Source organism: Lolium perenne, chromosome 5 (genome assembly GCF_019359855.2).
Source record: "Lolium perenne isolate Kyuss_39 chromosome 5, Kyuss_2.0, whole genome shotgun sequence".
Taxonomy (NCBI): Eukaryota; Viridiplantae; Streptophyta; class Magnoliopsida; order Poales; family Poaceae; genus Lolium; species Lolium perenne.
In genome coordinates this window covers 152924207-152930369 of record NC_067248.2, presented here as the reverse complement: position 1 = coordinate 152930369, position 6163 = coordinate 152924207, and the positions used below count along the sequence as shown (strand labels likewise).

Here is a 6163-nt window from a genome sequence, read left to right as displayed (position 1 = left end):
GCCATTATGGATCTCCAGATCCCGCTATTGGTTATTTGTCGGAGAGGAGTCTCGACCATGTCTACATAGTTCATGAACCGTTGAGTGACAAACTTAAGGTTTGATGTCGTTTTAAGTAGATATGGAATATGGAATTGAGTTCGAATTTTGTTCGGAGTCTCGGATGGGATCCAGGACATCACGAGGAGTTCCGGAATGGTCCGGAGAATAAGATTCATATATAGGAAGTCACTTTCCAAGTTTGGAAATGATCCGGTGCATTTATGGAAGACGCTAGAATGTTCTAGAACCTTCCGGAAGAAATCACTATGGAAGGTGAAGTCCCGGTTGGACTCCACCAACCCTAACCAGCCAACCAAGTGGGAGGGTGGAGTCCATGGTGGACTCCACCTCCTTGTCTGGCCAAGCAAGGGGGGAAAGGGAGAGTCCGTGTCCCTCTAGGTTTCGTCCATATGGAAGTTTTTGAATTGGGGTCTTATTCGAACACTTTGGGCAAACCCTAGGGATTCCACCTATATAAAGAGGAGGAGAGGGAGGGGGCGGCCACCACCAATCCAGCCGCACCCCCCAAGGGCTCCCAGGCCGGCGCCCCCTCTCCCAAACCCTAGCCGCCTCCCTCCTCCCACCTCTCCCGTAGAGCTTAGGCGAAGCCCTGCCGGAGATCTCCACCACCACCGACACCACACCGTCGTGCTATCAGGATTTCGAGGAGGATCTACTACTTCCGCTGCCCGCTGGAACGGGGAGAAGGACATCATCATCAACACTGAACGTGTAACCGAGTACGGAGGTGCTGCCCGACTGTGGCACCGTCAAGATCTTCTACGCGCTTTTGAAAGCGGCAAGTGATCATCTTCAGCAACAACGAGATCTAATCTCGTAGGCTTTGGAAATCTTCGAGGGTTAGTCTCATGATCTTCTCGTTGCTACCATCTTCTAGATTGGATCTTGGCTTGTTATTCGTTCTTGCGGTACGAATCCCATCACCAGCATACCGCCGGCCGCAATTTCTCGAGATCAACATCGTCGCCGAGGTACTATGTGGGGTACTACGCGGAGGTGTCGTCGCTCTCGTAGATGTGGCTGTCGCAGATGGACGGCCGCGCCCGCTACTCCCCTGAGTACGCAGACAACGACATGACCTTCGACCCCAACGCGTTGTTCTAGCCGGATTCAGCGCCGAGGGGCAGCAACGCCTTTCGCTTATCCATCGACCTGAACTCGTCGTCTGACCCGTGCCGCACCGACGGCCACGTGACAGACGGCACCGGCCTTCCCCGCGACCTCTTCCCCGACGAGGGCAAGAGCACCACCAGGTGTTCGGCAGCACGTTCGGCATGTCCATGGGCGAGGACGAGGTGAGTTTCCTTACTTTTTATGTGTTATATGCATCGTAGACATCGGCAGCGACTGAAAGTAGGTAACTTGTTGCGTAGATTGCCGCCGGGGACGATATCCTCACCGGCTTCATACGTGCCAAGCCAACGAACCCCCTGTCGACGAGTATGAAGAAGAGGCCGAGGAGGACGAAGGTGAGGAGGAGGTCCAGGAGGAGCTGATCGACGCCGACACCGGCGTGACCACTACGAGGACGACGACGCGCAGACGTTCCGGCGGCACTCGTGGTTCGAGGTGGAGGTCTTTGGAGGATGACTGTCTCATCGAGGCGTGGAAGCAAGTGAGGTTTTGCCCCATCACCAGCGCCAACCAAACCGGAGGCAAGTACTACAAGCGCATCCTCGATTCCTTCAACGAGAAGAACTATATATAGTGACTACTACACCGTCAACATGAACCAGAACGAGGGCGCTCTCTCCCACCGTTGGAACATCATCAAGGTGGCGTGTAGCAAGTTACATGGCTTCTATGAGAAGATTAACAAACCGGAAGGAGAGCGGCAAGACGATGGTGGATTGGGTATTATCTACGCCCATTTGGTGATGTCTATTTCATAATGCATTATAGTGTATCTATTTGATGATCCATCTTGTTCTATATCTTGTTATTGCATCATGTATTGTTAGATGCTCAACTCCCTCGAGATGTACAAGTACAATAACGAGGACAAAGACTTCCCCTTCTTGCATTGCTTCAACAAGCTAAAGGTTGCAAGAAATGGGACGACCTCCGTCTCACTCTAAACAAGGACGGGGTAGAAGGGTCGGTCGATCCAGCCGGCGGCCCCATCGGGCGCCCCATGTGCAACAAGAAGGCCAAGGCCGAGAGGAATGCTGCGCCGGCATTGGCCGCCATGGACGCCTCCCTTGTGAAGATGATAATCTCATTCTCAATGGAGAACAAGGAAGCGGCGGATATGGCCGCCGTCGTGTGGAAGGCAATCCTCGACAAGCAAGACATGAAGATCGAGTTGAAGAGGGATAAGGTGGAGGCAGCGAAGATGGAAGCTCACGCCGCTGCCATGAAGGCCACCAACGAAGCGAGGCAGCTTTCGTTGGCCAAGATGTCTCAAGAATCCAAGATCTTGATGGCCGACATGGAGAATATGGTTTGTTGGAGCGGGCGTGGCACGAGATGTACCGCGAGCGCATCGGCCAAGAGGTGCTGGCAGTGCGAGCTACATCGGCGTCTCCCCTGGCAGCCTCCACGTTCATGTCTCCGCCGACACCATCGACGTTCATGCCTCCCCCGCCGACCGTGGATCTTGTTGCAGTGACGGAGCTGCGGCCGGGGCTCGCCAACGATGAGGAAGTCGTCGAGGTTGAGCCGCTCTTGACCCCGTATCTGATCAGTTGGCTTGGAAGCCGAAGTTGTTTTTTGCAGCCAGAGACGGCGATTCGGTGGTTGTATGTTGGCCCAAACTTCATATTCGAAAACCTATTTGAATTTGGTGGCCGTGTGTTAGCTCAAACTTTAAATTCAAAAACTTATTCGAATTTATATACTTTTATTTAAGTTTTTAATTCAAATTATCTATCGGGATTGTCGGATGGGACGTGTCGATATGGGAGCAGCTCCCCCAAATAGAGGATGTTGTGCCGACGTCTCACATACGACAGTAGCGGCGTCACTGCCGGCGACTATTTGGGGCTCGCGGGTGGAGATGCTCTAAACTAGGCAGCTGCAACAGAGGGCGACAGCGGAAGTTTACTCCATCTCTAGCTTTGCTTGCTTGCTCCCTCTCTGCAATGGCGCCATGAATGCAATTCCCCACTTCCCATGAGCTCTACTACATCTATCTGCATTTATGTCCCCATTTGGCTTCTCATTTTTATCTAAATAAATATGCATAACCCTCAGTACTCGCGATCTCTTCTGATGATGAACCCATGATTGTGTGGCTACTTCGTTGGTATTAAAACTGTGATGGGAATGTCTCTGGTCATATGCCATTGTTAATGAGCTGGGACGAAAGCACAAGGGAAATGTTCATGCATAGCAAAATTTATTGGGACCTCGTGATTTGACCACAGATTTCTACCCTACCTGTACTCTTCTACATCATTTGGAAACCACAAATGAAGCTGGAGCTACATGTCGCTCAATTTAAACAAAAGTCACAAATGGCTTTTCAAAGTTTAAAAAATCTGAAAATAAATCTAGATGTAGACAATGTTTTGTTCTACTAGCAAAATTTCAATTTGAAAGACCTTTTTAGATTTTTTAAAACTTTAAACTACATTTTCTAATCTTTTTTTTTTTGCGAAACACAGTACAATCAAAGACGCTCATACATACGCGTACACACTCACCCCTATGAACGCACACACGCACACCCTACCCCTATGAGCACCTCCAAGAGACTGCGTTGAATAACTGATCCGACGAGTCTGGAGATTGACGAAGTCACCACAGGCGCCATTGTCGACGGGAACGTCGCCTCCCACCAAGAATATTCCGCTTTATGAGACACCAAAGTGTCAAATCTGGATTTGAACTACGGTGGTGAAAGTCTTGGTCCTCTAACCATCCAACCACGGGTTGGTTCTCTAATCTTTAATCTTTAACTACTAATAAAGGGAGTAATGTTTCTCCCCTCTTTTTTTGTCCGTTTCAAAAGTGCCTCTGCTTGTCAATCAAAATTACAATTGCTGCCACCGCTTAGTTGGAAAAGGTTTCGACGGTTCCGGTAAAAACAAAAACAGATGCACGCACATCATGGTTTCCTTCGTCCTCCGTCCCGGATTCGAAACAACAAATCAGATCCAATGGATTTCTGTTTAAATTTCTTGCCCCCTTTCCTCGCAAATCCGACTATATATAGACCAACTCCTTTGGGTACAATTCCCACATATATCATCCCTAATTGCTCGAAATCGTCAAAGAGAAACAACAGGCGGCGCCCAGGTCCGTTAGATCGGAGGGGCCAAGGAGGGGGAACTTCTTCTTACGGCATGCGTGCCTCGCCCAGGGCTCGATCTGCTTACGACCATACCAAGATCGGAGGGAAATGTGGGGATACGATCAGGCGATATGTGAAGGGAATAAAAACCAGTACCAAGGCCTGAGGGGTTCGAGGAGGGGGCACTTGATGCATACGGCTTGCTTACCTCGCCCAGGGATAGAGCTGATGTAGACCATGGAAAAAATAGAGGAAGATCGGATCAGAGAAAAGAGCATCCGACCACGGGAAGGGGGCGTGGCTCGCGAGAATCCCTCAACCTCGCCGCGGCATTATTCGCGGCCACCACCGGCCGCGCCACCCCTTCACCCAATGACCGGGCAGCGCCAACTTCGTGGAGCTGCCGCCGCCAGCAAAGTGTCCGCGATCCGCTACATCGCCTGTGCAGAGAAGCAGAAGGGGATGGGAGTGAGGGGGTGAGGAAGGAAGGCGGAATAGACAGCTTGTTGAAGAATTAACTGCTTGCATCGACATCAGAAATTTGGGAAGGTGCGGCAAAGAGAGAGGGGCAAGGAACGGTCAAGCCAGCCAACAGCATGAGGAGGCGCTACAGGGGAGAGAGAGAGGAGGTGCTGTGAAAGGGAATCAAAAGAATGATGGGTCGTGCGTGTGCGACTGTGCGTCAAAGAGGACAAGACAACGAGTGCACGCATCTGCCACGCCGCTGCCCTGCTGTTGTCCCGTGGCTGGTTACACGAATCTGAATTATAAACATCACACCCTTTTGCTGAACTATTGAAAACTAAATTTCGACTTGTGTTATAGAAAGATGAGATCTAGCTTGTAAAGAGATATTTTCACTATGAATATGTTGGTTACCATGGTATATATTTGTAGCTTTGTAATAGATTTCTTTCTTTATAGCTTTGTAATAGATTTCTTTCTTTAAAGAGACTGACCTACCTCTAACAAATAACTCAATGGCGGCCTGAATTCGTACCGATAACATCTAACGGTGCTAGACTAAAATATTAACCATAGCAACGCACGGGCTTTTGTGCTAGTCTATACCTAATAATAAAGGAGCTAAGGTTTCTGCCAGATTTTTCGTCCAACTTTTTTTAGGACGGTTTTACCCTCCCACCAAACCACGTAATACTGCACAATACCATTACTTACCGGTTCGTTCTATTTTTTTTGCCACCCCGAACAAACCGCATCACACCGGGCGATGATTGACGAGACGCGAGCGAGACGGGCGGCCGAAGCGCTGGTGGCGGACGTGGCCGTCGGCGCCTCGGCGGTGGGGTGCTGCACGGGCAGGCTGAGGATGGTCGGCCTGGGTCGCATCCGGGGAGAGCTGTGAGGGAGAGAGGTCGAGGAGGGAGTTCAGCGGGCTATAGGGGTCCCCGCCCTTTGCCTGGTGCCGCCCGACGCCTCGCACCGTGGCGCTAGGATTTGGCACTGCTGGCCTCCTTCCGGCCATTCTCCGGCGATGCAGCCAGCAGAAATGAGTCCCCGTTCCGCCTTCTATGGTACCGCACCACCGAACTTTCGTCTATTTTTCCCCACCACCGAACCCTCATATCCTCTTTCCTCCGAGAGCGAGAACTCACCGGCCCGATTCACACCCGGTGTCGCCCGATTCACGCCCGCCACCGGCGAATTGAGGCCTCCAGCGAGTGAATCGAGTTATCCCATGAGGGAATCGAACCTAGCCAAATGGTTTCTTCATCGCTGTTGTACGAATTGAGCCAGGCGGGATGAGCTGAGTGTTGCGGCGGCGGTTGCAATCATCTACTCTGGGTGATTCGTGATTGGATCGAGAGACGAGGAACGGCACCCCTCGGACTTGATAAAGTC

General features: G+C 51.1%; 1 long non-coding RNA gene across 1 annotated transcript; it reads right to left on the bottom strand.

Annotated features, from left to right (window-relative positions):
- Nucleotides 1-4120: 4120 nt before the first annotated feature.
- LOC127304866 (uncharacterized) lies at nucleotides 4121-4946 on the bottom strand. Its single transcript, XR_007853562.2, has 2 exons — nucleotides 4509-4946; nucleotides 4121-4377 (listed from the first exon to the last, which is right to left on the bottom strand). It is a non-coding gene; the product is annotated as an uncharacterized lncRNA (long non-coding RNA).
- Nucleotides 4947-6163: the final 1217 nt, after the last annotated feature.